This window comes from Onychostoma macrolepis, chromosome 04 (assembly GCF_012432095.1).
Source record: "Onychostoma macrolepis isolate SWU-2019 chromosome 04, ASM1243209v1, whole genome shotgun sequence".
Taxonomy (NCBI): Eukaryota; Metazoa; Chordata; class Actinopteri; order Cypriniformes; family Cyprinidae; genus Onychostoma; species Onychostoma macrolepis.
The window spans coordinates 13,324,441-13,340,268 of NC_081158.1; the positions used below are offsets into that span (position 1 = coordinate 13,324,441).

Below are 15,828 nucleotides of genomic sequence, written 5' to 3' on the forward strand. Positions count from 1 at the left end.
GAAATAGGAGTAACGAGGCTATTTTTAAAATGTAAGGAGTAGAAAGTACAGATAATGGCGTGAAAATGTAAGGAGTAGAAGTAAAAAGTCGGCTGAAAAATAAATACTCCAGTAAAGTATAGATACCCAAAATTTCTACTTAAGTAAGGTAACTTCGTTACTTGACACCTCTGGAAATAATACTCAATTACAAGTAAAAGTACTGGTGTCAAAACGGTACTTAAGTAAAAGTACAAAGTACTCTTCTTAAAAACTACTCGGAGTACTAGTTACTAGTTACTTTTTAGCTGCGATATTTAATGAATTACCAAAAAAATATGAACTCATATCTTCGCTTCTGGGTCCTAACGCTCTGCCAGATGCCCCAAGAAAACAACAAACTGTGCTACTATACACCCACGATGTCTGAAAATAATAATACTGAAAAATTATAACCCTAACCTTTATCTCCATACTGAAAACCCAGATGGCCAGACAGTGATTCAGCTAAAATATTAGTGTCTGAGACACTGTGAGAACGAAGACTGTAGTGTGCACAGCAAATTTTTAAATGCTTAGCTTACATATGTAATATTAATTAAATAGTGCTCATAAATGGCTGTTGAGATAGTATTCTCAAGTGAAAAGAGTAGGGACATGGACCCCAAAACAGCATTCCTTACGTCATGACTTAACAAGAGGATTCTCCCCAAGCCTTCAAACTGATGTCATCAGAGCGAGAACGCCATTCCAAAGCGGAAGCAAATTTTCACATTTTCATTAAATATTACGACGGCAGACAATTTTTTTTCCTGGTGTATTGACTTGCACGTTTTAATTATTCACCACAAGACTAGTAATGTGCACTAAAAAAGTAAGTAGGGTCATTTTTTATTTCATGACGACTTTTTAATACCATCATTTTCAATACCATTGGCAAAACTACCACATACTGTACACTGCCATATAGACATTTTAATATTTCAAATTGTTTTGTCCATCCATTTTTTCAAGTCAAGCATTATTTCAAGCTTTGAGTGGTTTAATCCAAGTCTTCTAAAAAAGACAAGTTCGCTTTATATGATGAACGGATTTTAATATAGGCTTTTATTTACATAGCCTACATATAAACATTGATCAATTACCATTACAAAAATTTCAATCTTAAACATTTGCTCATTCTGTGTATTTGTGTCTTTAAAATAGGGTAACTTTGTTGCAAAAGCTTACAGCAAAGAAGCTTGATTTCAAATTTGATTTCAAACTGAACTGAATTTACAAAAAAAGACAAGTACACAGTCAGTAATAAAATTTTAAAACAAATGACCTCAATTCAGTTGAAGTATTCAAAATATGACAACACTGAATTTTTATAAGCAGTGATTTAAGAGCCATGTTATTTATTTATATAAACGGAACATCAGATGGTTTTGACCTGTAATGTCTGTACAATGTAGTGATGCAGTTAGACAGACTAGGATATTTATATGTACAAATCATACAATATCCCATTCCAAAACATTTCTAGCATAACTTACATTGTAAAGAAATTAAAGTTCCATCTTTCATATTGAAAGACTTTCTGGTGCATTTCACGTACAGTCAATCAAATTTCCAGCAGCATTTTCATCTGTCAGGCGTGGATCCATTCTGAATGATAACTTTTGACAAAGTTTAATCTAGGAGCAAAGAGAAATAATTTCTACTATAAAAGCACGGAGAGATCGCGATAGCACACAGTCTGAGTGGGCACAAGCAATATCGGAGTGAAAGGACAGTATAAGTTAAGCCTATTTGAGAACTCACATCCAGTTTTCTGCGATTAACGTTACATGACTGTGTTCTCATGTTACAATTAAGCGCTCGCCACATTTGCGTTATTATTAAATTATGCGGAATACCTGCAATCCCGCACGGATATTCAGACTCTGTAACTGACAGGAGACGGATGTGTGTCAAACTCGCTGTCGGAGAGGAGAGAGCGAGACACAGCTTTTATCGGTGTATATATGGTATACTGTGGGAAATGAGAAATGGAACCGTGTCAGATATTTCAGTATCGGTATAAAAATATAGATATTTATGATAACACCACCATGTAGTTTGTTTCTCCAAACTTTGAGTCCAGTTACGCTGAGCTCCCTGACTCTCCGATCAGCTCTTCAAAACCTTTTCCCGGTTCAGATATCAGGGCTTTTATTGGTCCGTTTACTTTTCGGATATCTTTATTGGCTACTGAAATGCCGTCAAAGGGTTGAATATCAATTCAAATTGGGCGTACTCAGTAACGAACTATGATTTAAATGTAACAAAGTTTATTTTGCTTAATTTGTACTTAAGTACAAGTAAAAGTACAGCTTTACTCAAAAAAGTACAAGTACCCGAAAAAAATACTTAATTACAGTAACGTGAGTAGTTGTAATTCGTTACCTCCATCACTGGATATGGTGTTTGAATAATGAACTTTTAAAAGATGAGAATTATAAATTGGCAGTGGAAGCAATAATAACAAATGAGAGAGGGAAAGGACTGTTTGAAGAAAATAAGAGGGTGTGGTGGGATAATGTAAAATATGAAATAAAGAAGTATTCACTGAGGTATAGTAGATTGAAACAAAAGAAGTAGCAGTTAGAAACATTTTGAAAGAGGAATTACAAAAATATAATGGAGATATAAACGATTATATAATTTATGAGAATAGGTTAAAAGAAATAGAAGAAGAAAAATGTAGAGGAGCTATGACGAGAAGTAGGGCAAACAGGGGCGGCGCCAGCGAATTTTGAAGGCAGGTGCTGAGGGGGTGCTAGATCACTGACAGGGGGAGCTGCGCAATTATATATATAATTATATATTATATATGTATATTATATGTTTACGTTGCAAATTTGGAAATATTTAGGCCAGCCAATGGATATCACATAAGCAACGTGCAAATTTTGCGCAGGAGGTATGCCGGTGAACGTCTTAATCTCAGTCAATTCACTAGAGAAAATGAAAGTAAAAACAGAATAACGGAGTAATGACAAAGCTTTCGGCATTTGACACAGCATATTCTCTCAGAGACAATCCGAATCTACTTCAACATATGCTGATAACGGTAGGCTATAGCTAGCTGTTTTAATTTATTCCCTTAATGTTTCTCTTGTGGCCCGTACATAGTGAAATAAAAAGAGAAGAAACGTAGCTATTTCGTTTTAAACAGGTTGTTTTTAAAGTCGGTGCTTAAAATAGGCCAACGCTTATTATTTTGTTTATTTTTATTGATGACTGCAGTGTCAATAATTTAATAATAGGTGTATAATTCATTGTATAATACACCCGTTTTAACATTTTATTTGAGGAGTAAAAAGCCTATCTTTTGTTATCTATGTATCTATGTGTCTATACTGTTCGAACGCTCCTGCTTATTGCTCTGCTCTTCGCTCCCTATTTATGCACTTTTCTCAGATTTCTCTAAGATTTTAACTTCAGCATATCAGCAGAGTGCTCAAACAACACAGTTTTTAGAAAAGGAAGACTCTTTGCCTCCCACTGCCAGCAGTTTACATTCCGGAGACAGGAAAACACAGCTGCCTACATTCAAACAGACGGGAAAGAAAATGCCCCTTGTGGAATCTACTTGCTGCATGAACTGCCACAGACTTCTACAAAGGATTGTGGTTCTTGAAACAAAGTTACTTGCTGGACCTCCAAAACAGGTGGAACACACAGCAGATCGTCATCACGGACCCCCGCAGCATACAGCCGGTGAGTCCTATGAATCTAGTGAATCTCAACAGTTTATACAAAGTGTAGAAGAACAAGCTGATCGACAGACTAATCGATGGCACAAACAGGGAGCGAGACCCAAAGGCACTCGAGACATCAGATTGTCACGAGTATCTCGTATTGCTGCGGTAGCATCCTCTACCCCAGATACGGCTATGACAAGACTTGTAAACACTGGCATTTTACAACCCCCTATACATCTTGAGAACCGATTTGAAGCATTAATGAATGTGGGTGAGGAATCCCCAAATGTGACAAAACATGGATCGTATCAGCCAGCAGCTAACATCGCTACTAACAGGCGCACGAGGTCGAGCAGACAGCGGCACTCAGCTCAGAGCGCAGCCGAGCCCAGGACTCTGATAGTGGGTGACTCTACTATCAGAAACATCAGTAGCAGGACTACAACTACATGCTGCTTTCCTCAAGCAACCGTCTCTGATGTGAACAAGGAACTTCGGAACATTCTGATGAAGCACAAGACTGCAAATCGAATCATCATCCATGAGGGGAAGAACGATATTCGGAAAGAGCAGTCAGAACTGAATTAAGAAGGATTTCAGTGAACTCTTTGAAACACTTCAAAGACTTGAAGTTCAGTCGTTCATCAGTGGACCACTCCCAGCAAGGGGAACTAACATGTTTTCACAGCTGCTTGGGCTGAATACATGGCTACAAAGAACCTGCAGTACAAAAGGAGTCAACTTCATCGACAACTTCAATATTTTCTGGGGCCATAGACAACTGTTTAAACTGGACGGCTTCCACCCAAACAAACTTGGTGCGAGAGTGCTAAAGGACAATATCTATTTCTCCCTCTGTCATCCTTCAGTGGTGTGTGCCAATCCACTCGGCCTCAATGGCACACACACACCTGGACAGAATACGAGTGACCACAGGACTTCATGTCAGCCTCAGAGTCATCTTGTGGTTGACACATCCCACAAGGACACTGATAACACCACGCAGCCAAAACAAGCTCTCCTCACAGAGACTATCCCAGCTGAGCCCTGCCCACACAGCTCATCACAAACAGACTGTGACGTACTACATCAGCTCCAAGACTCAGCACCCAAGGACGACTATCTGGAAAACAGCCAGGGAAGCCAGGACAACATATCACAGCCACCGGAAACACCAGAGCCAGAGCCCCGCTCGCCAGACACACTATCCCTCTCTCAAGAATCTCCACTTCTAAGCTTCTCACAGAAAATGGAGGAACTGGTGTATGCTGGGACCAAACTCTCCCACTCGTTCGCTGCAAGCCCCCAGATATCAACTAAAAAACGGCGGGCCCCACAACCACCAAAGACAGCAAGCCCAGCTCTCCCTCCTCCTCCTGTGAGAGCTCTCCGACCGCTGCCACAACGCCAGGGCCCAAACCCTCCTCCATCAGCTGTAGGTGAACCAAAAACAACTGATAACAGCTCTCAGTGATATGTGTCGGGTCCCCGCTATATTAGCAGCAACACTCACAAATGTTCACAGAACAAGCGGGAACCCAGTGTGCCTGTAGCCTTCTATATTTTTCTTCACGTGATAGAAAGTCTAAGGCCTTCTCAAGCCGTACGGCTGACCCATCTAATCTGCGGCCTGTAATGCGTCAATCTAAGATTGCTGTAGAGACAAAATGTAATTCCATCAAGTTAGCATTTTTAAACATTCGCTCACTAAAAAATAAATCATTTCTGATCAATGATTTTATAACCACAAACAATCTGGATTTTATGTTTCTAAATAAAACATGGCTTGAAGACACCTGCAGTGCAACAGTCCTAAATGAAACAGCCCCTCCTAACTTTAACTTTACAAGTGTCTGCAGGACTGTTAGGAGAGGTGGAGGTGGATGTGTAGCTGCTCTATTTAAAGATGTTTATCAATGCAAGCAAGTGTCATTTGGTCAGTATTTGTCTTTTGAATACCTAGGTATTGTGCTGAAAGGTGCTCCACGCACTCTGTTTATCATTATTTACAGGCCTCCAAAATACTCTCCAGCCTTTGTTGAAGAGTTCACAGAACTGTTATCAATGATTTTGTCAGAGTTTGAGTGTTTTACTATTGCAGGGGATTTTAATATTCACATAGATAATGCAGAAATCAAAACTGCAAAATAAATTATTACTGTTTTAAACACTTTTGATCTGATCCAGCATGTGCATGAACCCACACACAATCGTGGACACACTCTAGATTTACTCATCAGTAAAGGTCTAAACATTTCATCCATTGTTATTAAGGCTGTAGCACTATCTGATCACTTCTGTATTTTCTTTGATATATTGATCTCTGTTACCACTGAATCTAGATCTGTCTCTGTCAGAAAGAGATGCATTAATGAGAACACTAGTGCGCTATTTATGAAGGCTATATCTTTAACACCAAGCATTTCTGCAGACTCTGTTGATCTTCTCCTGGATTCCTTTAACTCAAAAGTTAAGAATGTTATTGATGATATTGCTCCGACAAGGGTCTGCAAGAAGAATGGCAGACAAAAATCACCATGGAGAAAATCAACAGCAGTTCAGAGTATGAAAAGACAATGCAGAAAAGCTGAGCGGATGTGGCGGAAGACAAAGCTTGAAATTCACTATAGCATCTATAAAGACAGCCTTCATGCTTTCATTGTGGAACTAGCCACAGCTAGACAGACCTTCTTCTCAAACCTTATAAACAGTAACTTAAACAACTCTCGCACTCTTTTGCTACTGTGGAGAGACTGACAAACCCCCAAGTCAGATTCCCAGTGAAATGCTCTCCGACAGTAAATGCAATGAGTTTGCTTCCTTCTTTTCTGAGAAGATCAATAATATCAGAAAGGAGATTGGCATATCTACTTTTGCAGAGGTCACACAGATTCGACTGCAATTTCAAAAGAAGTGACTATGTCTGTTTTGAAGCAATTGATTGCAAAATTTTGAAAGAAATAGTACAGCACCTTGAATCATCAACCTGCTATCTTGACACACTTCCCACATCTTTTTCAAAAGTGTGCTTAACTGTTGGAAGCAGATCTCTTAGAAGTGGTGAACGCTTCACTTCTTTCTGGGACTTTTCCAAACTCCTGAAAACTGCAGTTGTTAAGCCCCTTCTGAAAAAGCGCAATCTTGATAATACAATGTTGAACAACTATAGACCAATATCAAATCTTCCGTTCATAGGTAAGATTATTGAAAAGGTAGTTTTAATCAGCTGAACAACCACTTAAACTTAAATGGATACCTGGACAATTTTCAATCTGGTTTCCGAGCACATCATAGCACAGAGACAGCACTCATTAAGATAATAAATGATATTCGCTTCAATTCTGATTCAGGCAAAATATCAGTTCTGGTACTACTAGATCTTAGTGCTGCGTTTGACACTGTTGATCATAACATACTTCTAGAGAGACTGGAAAACTGGATCGGGCTTTCTGGGATGGTACTCAAATGGTTCAGGTCATACTTAGAAGGAGAGGTTATTATGGGAGTATAGGAGAGCATAAGTCTAAGTGGACGTCCATGACATGCGGAGTCCCACAAGGCTCAATTCTTGCACCGCTCTTGTTTAGCCTGTATATGCTCCCACTAAGTCAAATAATGAGAAAGAACCAAATTGCCTATCACAGCTATGCTGATGATACGCAGATTTACCTAGCCTTATCTCCAAATGACTACAGCCCCATTGACTCCCTCTGCCAATGCATTGATGAAATAAACTGTTGGATGTCCCAGAACTTTCTTCAGTTAAATAAGGAGAAAACTGAAGTCATTGCATTTGGAAACAAAGATGAAGTTATCAAGGTGAATGCATACCTTGACTCTAGGGTCAATCAACTAAAACCAAGTCAAAAATCTTGGGGTGTTTCTGAAGACAGACCTTAGTTTTAGTAGTCATGTCAAAGCAGTAACTAAATCAGCATACTATCATCTCAAAAACATTGCAAGAATTAGATGTTTTGTTTCCAGTCAAGACTTGGAGAAACTGGTTCATGCCTTTATCACCAGCAGGGTGGATTATTGTAATGGTCTCCTCACCGGCCTTCAAAGAAGACCAGTAGACAGCTGCAGCTCATCCAGAACGCTGCTGCCAGGATTCTGACTAGAACCAGAAAATTTGAGCATATTACACCAGTCCTCAGGTCCTTACACTGGCTTCCAGTTACATTTAGGATTGATTTTAAAGTACTTTTACTCGTTTATAAATCTCTAAATGGCCTAGGACCTAAATACATTGGAGATATGCTCACTGAATATAAACCTAACAGACCACTCAGATCATTAGGATCGAGTCAGTTAGAAATACCAAGGGTTCACACAAAACAAGGGGAGTCTGCTTTTAGCTATTATGCCGCCCGCAGTTGGAACCAGCTTCCAGAAGATATCAGATGTGCTAAAACATTAGCCACTTTTAAATCCAGACTCAAAACTCATCTGTTTAGCTGTGCATTTGTTGAATGAGCACTGTGCTACGTCCGAACTGATTGCACTATGTATAATCACTTTCTATTCTTAAATGTTTTACATTCTTTTAAAATCAATTTTTAAATCACTTTGTTTTTATTGTTGATTTTTAATTTCTTATTATTTTTAATGACTATTTCACTTCCTTTTATGTAAAGAACTTTGAATTACCATTGTGTATGAAATGTGCTATATAAATAAACTTGCCTTGCCTTGCCTATATCTATCTATCTATCTATCTATCTATCTATCTATATATATATATATATATACTGTATATACACACACACACACTTTTAATAGGTCTACTATCAATAAATATGAGCAAAACTTGGCTACTCAATTTTTAATATAACATTATTTTATTAACCACAACAACCGTCGAATTGTCCTAGTTTGAGATTGTAAATAGTAAGTGATCGTTGGCAAAGCTTTTTTGAATACTGCAGTGCATTTTGGTGCCATATTGCCCTTGACTGAAATTCTGAAATGTTGTTCAATGAATGTCAATACGCAAAATCTTCAAGAATATTTGATTGAATACTTAATATTGTGCTTGTTTAATTTAATAAAATAAAATCTTAAAGGGATAGTTCACCCAAAAATGAAAATTAGCCAAAGATTTACTCACCCTCAGGTCATCCTCGGCGTGTCTGACAGTCCTCTTTCAGATGAACACATTCGGAGTTATATCCAACATTGTCCTGTCTGTTAAAATCTGTATAATTGCAGTGAATGGTGCCCCTGTTTCTGAATCCGAAAAAAAAGTACCCATCCATCGCAAAACTACTCCACACGGCTCCGGGGTGTTAATAAAAGACTTCTGAAGCGAAACGATGCGTTAGTTTAAGAAAAATTACGATTCTTAAAACTTTATAAACCGTTTAGTCCAGCTTCCCGTCTCTCAAGCAGGCGCGCTCCCGACAAGGCGGTTGAGTGTATGATGTAGGCGCTGTGAAAGGAGCAACGTAAACTCCGGGGAGAGAGTGACAAACACGGAAGCACAGAAGAGAAAGGAAAACAAAACACCTGTCACGAACTATTACTACAAAACGAAGATTCTTAGTGAAAAATGTCGGAGGATTTCGATATAAGGCAAGAGGAGACTGAGTTTTTTGCCCAGCCATATTTGTTTGAACCGGAGTTTACCGACCGGGAACTCCGCGAGATGGAGGAGGCTGTAGCGGTGGCGGCACAAACTACAGATGTAGGTAGAAAGAGAGTTCAGAAGACGTGGTGGTGCTCTTGCGGAAGATGCCAAGCAATGCCAACAGAGGTAGAGAGTGTTTGCTGCAATGAATGGGCAATTGAAATGCCACCTTTGGATCTTCTTGATGCTGCCGACGAGAGGACTGAGCGCTATTTAACACAACACGAAGGATTTATGCCTTTGTTGAGCCGAACTGTACTCGAGGTGGTATTCTCCTTACCTCGTATAAACTGGAGACGTCAACCAAGGCCTGAAGGACCTGGTGGTACACTGTCTGTGGAGTAAGTATTTTTTTATATAAATAATATAGTGTTGTGTGTGTGGCCCAACAGTGTTATTCACTATATGCATTTGTTTTACAGTCAGCTCAGATTGGTGGCATACCGACTTGTGCTTGAATGGATGTTAAAAGGTGAAAAGCTAGGAAGAGGCAACAGGAAGGTTCTTCCCTCCTGTGTTGTTCACGTCATAAGGGTGAGATACCCATCCCAGTCCAGGTCTTATGTGGGCTTCAGAGAGGCAGATGATGCTTTTTCCATGATCTAGACTGTACAAAGCTAAGTATTAGACTGTCTTACTTTTATAAATAAATAGTTTGTATATGTTAACATTGTAGTAATATTATATAATATATATATATAGTATATATATAGTAACATATATAATGCAACATTTCGTTAACCAACTTTTTTTTTTGTAGTTTTATGTTAATAATTGTTATATAAAAATTTTATGCATCACATCACCGCTCAATAAATAACCTAATGTCACCATTATGCAGTGTTGCAATTTTTTTAATTAGGTGCCTTTCTTTGTACTGTCACGGTGCACACAGCAGGGAGGAACGAGGAACACGCAGACGAGGAGTAACTTCAAAATAACAGTCTTTAATGAGGACATGAGGACAGGGCAAGACAAGGCAAGGTTCACACAGACAGGAACACCGGGGAATAACGAGTAGACCAGACGAAATCTAACTAAACAGGCAGGAACTAAATACACATGACAATTACTGATAAATACCAAAACACGGCTGGACAACACTTAACTAATAATCACACTTAACAACGACAGGAACAAGACCAAATATGGAACACAAGAGGCGGGAACACATGACACACACGACAGAGGACGTGACATGTACATGACACAGTTAAACAGTGAAATATTAAAAAATAGTAACATTAAAACATTAAAACCACAACAAAGTGTATGCAAAATAGAAAAGTAAAGTCCAAAAAATTGGTAAAGACTGAAATAAGTTTGACACTTACAGAGTAGATAGGATCATATTTTGATAAAAGTCCTACCAAGACACAGGATTACATGTACAAAAACCTCTGACATGTATACAAGGTTTACTTGCTAAACCTGGACTGGTGCTTTAATATAGCTTCTTCTTTGTCAGGTTTGGGTTTCAGTGCAATATTTTCAGGAAGACTCGGAGCTGTTACATGGGATGACCGTTCCTTAAAAACTATTTGTGGGTCCATCCGGCGTTCCAGAACTTTCTGAACCAGATCATCTCTGAATGTTTGTGTAGTGGGTTCGAAGAGTTTCCTGGCAACCCACTCTTTGGAATGTTTTGGAAACACAATGTTGTACCGAGGTACACCTACAAAAAAAATAAAGCACTCTCATTACAGTACAATTTATTACTAATCTATAGTTATAGTTTTAATCTATAGTGATAGTTTACTGGAGAATCAAGAGTCTGTCAACATTTATTCTTTGTAAGGTTGTTCAAAGCCGTATCAATTTTATTTGTTATGCTGAACTAAAATAAAGATATTCTGAAGACATTCAGGGCCACTGTTGGCTTATATAGTAGCTGAATGAAAAAATACAAAAGTACACGGTGACCCATTGTTTTCCCACATTTTTAAAATTGTATTGTCTTGTGTTCAGTCTAACAAATAAATTTATGTAGGTTTGCAACAAACTGAGGGCAAAGTAAATAATGACAATTTTGGGCAAACTATCCATTTATCTACTGACACCACTACTTGCACATAGTTAAAAATATATATAAACTTATGTTTACATTTCATAATTAGGATTTATGTGTAGTGTGAAACATTTGCTGTGGTATTGCTGTTCACTTACCACCACTGGTTGTGGCCTGTTTATGATGTACAGTACATTTTCATTGTGGTCCAGTATGGCCAGTTGCGTACGGGCTAACATTGATGAATAATGGAAATGCACGTTCTTCTGACAGTACTTGAGTAGCACAGAATGGAAAACTTAAAGCGTGCCTGTAAAATACACATATTTAGTCAGGTGTTACACAAATATCACTTGCCACATATAAACACACTGCTGTTGTTTTAACATACCTGTATGCTTAAACACGGACATCTGGCGCAGGTCCTTCAAGAGACCTTTGTCCAAGACAAGTGTCTGCAGGGTATGGTACGCACGAGACTTTTTTAAGCCACATCTTGTGTCTCTGTTGGTCAGGAGTGAGGTCGCTATGTAGACATCTGTGCTGTATACCATCCTGAGTCCAGCTATGTTCTCCACAAATGTGATGAAGTATTGACTTCCATTTCCAGATCAAGTCCTAATGAAAAATGAAATATAATAAATAAGTAATTACAATTTAAATCGGTAAGTCAATTTTAATTTACCCTCCAACTTCATCATTAATCAGTGCAAAATGTAAAACTTACATCAGGGTCACCTCCACAACTTGAACAGGAATACCACAGGTGGTTGCATATGCACTTGATCCAGGGCTGGAGATCTCTATTGTCCTTGTATCTTGACAAGGACAGCAATTTCTTCAATAGCCCTGATAAAACAGGAGATAAACTTGAAGTGAATAATTTTTTCCCCACTTTTTTAAAATTTTAACATTAATCATGGAACTTTGACACAATCAAAACAGCAATTAACAACAATTTAAATACTTAAATACTGGATCTACATTTGGAGCAGAAACGAGCACAGATAATATGTTCCTGACACATAAGAAAATTGGTAAATCATGTTTATAAATTTAGTCTGGCTGATCTTTAAAGAGCCCGCTTTTTGCTGCAATCTTTGCTTACGGCCATACCACCCTGGGTGCGCCCGATCTCATCTGTTCTCGGAAGCTAAGCAGGGTTGGGCCTGGTTAGTACTTGGATGGGAGACCGCCTGGGAATACCAGGTGCTGTAAGCTTTTGGGTTTTCTTCACTACTTATTTTATAGAATGGCCTTTAGTCTGGCTGATCTTTAAAGAGCCCGCTTTTTGCTGCAATCTTTGCTTACGGCCATACCACCCTGCGTGCGCCCGATCTCGTCTGATCTCGGAAGCTAAGCAGGGTTGGGCCTGGTTAGTACTTGGATGGGAGACCGCCTGGGAATACCAGGTGCTGTAAGCTTTTGGGTTTTCTTCACTACTTATCTTATAGAATGGCCTTTAGTCTGGCTGATCTTTAAAGAGCCCGCTTTTTGCTGTAATCTTTGCTTACGGCCATACCACCCTGGGTGTGCCAGATCTCGTCTGATCTCGGAAGCTAAGCAGGGTTGGGCCTGGTTAGTACTTGGATGGGAGACTGCCTGGGAATACCAGGTGCTGTAAGCTTTTGGGTTTTCTTCACTACTTATCTTATAGAATGTACTTAAGTCTGGCTGATCTTTAAAGAGCCCGCTTTTTGCTGCAATCTTTGCTGCAATCTTTGCTTACAGCCATACCACCCTGGGAGCGCTAGAGGGCTTGCAGGAAGTGATACGTTTGCAGTATAGAGGGAGAGGCTCTCTGAATCCTATTTGCTTTATTTTATCTCTTGTTTTGAAGTGTTTTGTTTTTCGATTTTGGATTTGCTGGGAAATCAGTTGCTGGAAAGTCAGAGTTAACTCTGATAACTTCCCCCAACAGCTTAGGCTGTCTGGGGGACTTTTTGGACTTCTTTTGTTTGAAGTATGCTGCTGATGCACACTATGGCTGCAGATAAAGAAACAGAACAAACAGTGATGAGGAAAAGTTTTAATGGCAAGAATGAAGAGAGAGAGCAAAGAAGAGGAGAAGAAAAGGAAAGAATGATCCAAAAACAACAGGAGGCACGCAAAGTTATAAGAGATCTACAGAAAGAGAGAGAGGAAAACAGCAGAGGAATGCAAGAAGGATCAAGACAGAAGTACAGCAAAGAGCTGACTGTGGAGGTGGAGGTGGAGGTGGAGGGAGCCGAAAAGATTTCCATGATGGATTTATTGAAGGGAGTAAAAAAGGAGTGTGGAGAGGTGATCGGCTGCAGAGTGAGAGGTGAAAGGATTTATGAACTCACAATGAAGCATGAAGAGGCCAAAGGGAAGTTAATGGATGGAGTGAGAATACAAGGAGCAATGGTGCACGCCAGGGATATTATAAACAATGATATGGTTGTGTCTTTCATCAATTTGCCGGTGTACTTGGAGGATGAGAAGATACTCTGCAAACTGCAAGAGTGGGGAGTAAAACCACTTTCACCAATAAAGCGTCGGGTTTGGCCTGGAACGGATACAGCTGATGGAACACGGTTCTTAAAAGTTCGCTTTACAGAGCAGGTATGTTCACTCCCATACTCCACGAAATTTGAGACTCTGAGAGGAACAGAATATTTTCGTGTTATCCATGATAGACAAGTGCGGGTTTGCAGACTTTGCATCAAACCAGGACACATATTCAGAGAGTGCCCTGAATTAAAGTGTTTCAAGTGTGGTGGAGGAGGACATTATGCAAGAGACTGCGAAGGATGGATGGGACGAGAGAGTGACCGGGTGGAAGGACATGAAGTGGGTGAAAGAAGGAATAGCGTTCTGACAGAGGAGCAAGGGAAAGAAATAACCGGTGGTGAGAGTGAGGGAAGGAAAGATGGAGCTGAGGATGGTAAAACAAGAAACAAGATGGAGTGGCGGGACAGAGCTGAAAGTATTAGTGAAGATGATGATGGGCAGGAGGAGATGGAGCATTCGGAGGGAAGTGAGGAAGAGAAAGGAGAAAATGATGGGGAGGAAAGAGATAAAGAAGAGGAAAAGAAAGAGACTGTTCTGGTGGAAGTGATGGAAAGTGGAGGTGGAAAAAAGAGAGGCAGAGGAAAAGGAGAAGGACTTAAAACAAAGATTAAAAGACTGAGTGCAAAGAGGAAGTCTGAGATGGGCAGAGAACAGGCTGAACAGATTAAGGAACTACGGTCGGGTACGTGATATCGGTTTAAATGTTTTATATATGTATGTGTATTTTTTTTTGTTTTGTTTTTTGGTTACTCTCATGGCCACTGTAACTTCAATAAATATAAATGGGTTAAGGAATAAAAGCAAGATGAAAGAGTTACTATTTACATATAGGAGTGATATAATTTGTATACAGGAGACAAATTGGGAAGAGGATAAGGTAAGGGAGATGAGAGAAGAGTGGAGAGGGGATATATATTACAATAATGGAGCAAAAAATGCGAGAGGTGTGGCAATATTGATTAAAAAGGATAGTGTTGGAAATATAAGAGAAGTGTATAAAGATCACAGAGGAAGGATATTGGTAGTTGAATTTATATATAGGGAAATGGATTTTAGATTAATAAATATATACGTTCCAAACATAGAATCGGACAGGAGGGAAGTTTTAGAAGAATTAAAAGGGTTAGTTGTTGGAAAATCCATTATAGTTGGAGATTTCAATATAAAATGCAGTAGATTAGATGTTGGCAAGGGGGTCAAATTTAGATGGGAGAAATCGAGGGGAATGCTAATGGAGGCTGATGGATGTGTGGAGGTATGAAAATCCGGAAAAAAGAGAGTTTACTAGGAGGCAGTTAAAGGAAGGTATATTAAAGCAGAGTAGAATAGATTTAGTGTTAGTTAAGGAGGATACAATTAGATATATAGATGGGATAAGACATCAAGAAAATAGTTTAAGCGATCATGATAGTGTTAGGTTCAGAATTAAGATAGGGAATGAGGAGGTAGGAGGAGGGATGTGGATATTGAATGCAGGGTATATTGAAGAGGAAGAATATGAGTTACAGATGAAGGATTTATTAAATAGAGAATATAAGGAGATAGAGGAGTATAAAAGAGATGGTAGATTAGATGATGGAATAGGAGAGAGATGGGAGAAAATGAAAGACCAAATCAAGTTAATTAGTATAAAATATAGTAAGAAAAGAAGAGAAAAGATGAAGAAGGAAGAAAGGTTGTTGAGGGAAAGACTGAGAGAAGAATTAGTTAAGGCAGAAGATGAAGAAGGATATAGTATGGAAACATATCTAGAGGTTAAGATGGCACTAGAGAAGTATGAGAGGGAGAAATGCAGAGGAGCAATTTTAAGCAGCAAAGCAAAATATGCATTAGAAGGTGAGAAATGTACAGGGTATTTTTTAGGGCTAGAGAAAAGCAGACAAAGTAGAACATATATAAGTGAAATAAATACAAAAGAGGGCAAGACAACAAAAGATTATGTAGAG

The 15,828-nt window shown here is 39.0% G+C and overlaps 1 long non-coding RNA gene and 3 other non-coding genes across 4 annotated transcripts; 3 read left to right on the forward strand and 1 right to left on the reverse strand.

The window, feature by feature from the left end:
- Positions 1–11,444: 11,444 nt before the first annotated feature.
- On the reverse strand, positions 11,445–12,197 carry LOC131539228 (uncharacterized). Its single transcript, XR_009270806.1, has 3 exons — positions 12,075–12,197; positions 11,739–11,965; positions 11,445–11,657 (listed from the first exon to the last, which is right to left on the reverse strand). It is a non-coding gene; the product is annotated as an uncharacterized LOC131539228 (long non-coding RNA).
- Positions 12,198–12,449: 252 nt separating this feature from the next.
- LOC131539738 (5S ribosomal RNA) lies at positions 12,450–12,568 on the forward strand. The gene has a single exon (XR_009270980.1). It is a non-coding gene; the product is annotated as a 5S ribosomal RNA (ribosomal RNA).
- An 84-nt stretch (positions 12,569–12,652) lies between these two features.
- Positions 12,653–12,771, forward strand: LOC131539731 (5S ribosomal RNA). The gene has a single exon (XR_009270973.1). It is a non-coding gene; the product is annotated as a 5S ribosomal RNA (ribosomal RNA).
- Positions 12,772–12,855: 84 nt separating this feature from the next.
- Positions 12,856–12,974, forward strand: LOC131539824 (5S ribosomal RNA). Its single transcript, XR_009271064.1, has one exon. It is a non-coding gene; the product is annotated as a 5S ribosomal RNA (ribosomal RNA).
- Positions 12,975–15,828: the final 2,854 nt, after the last annotated feature.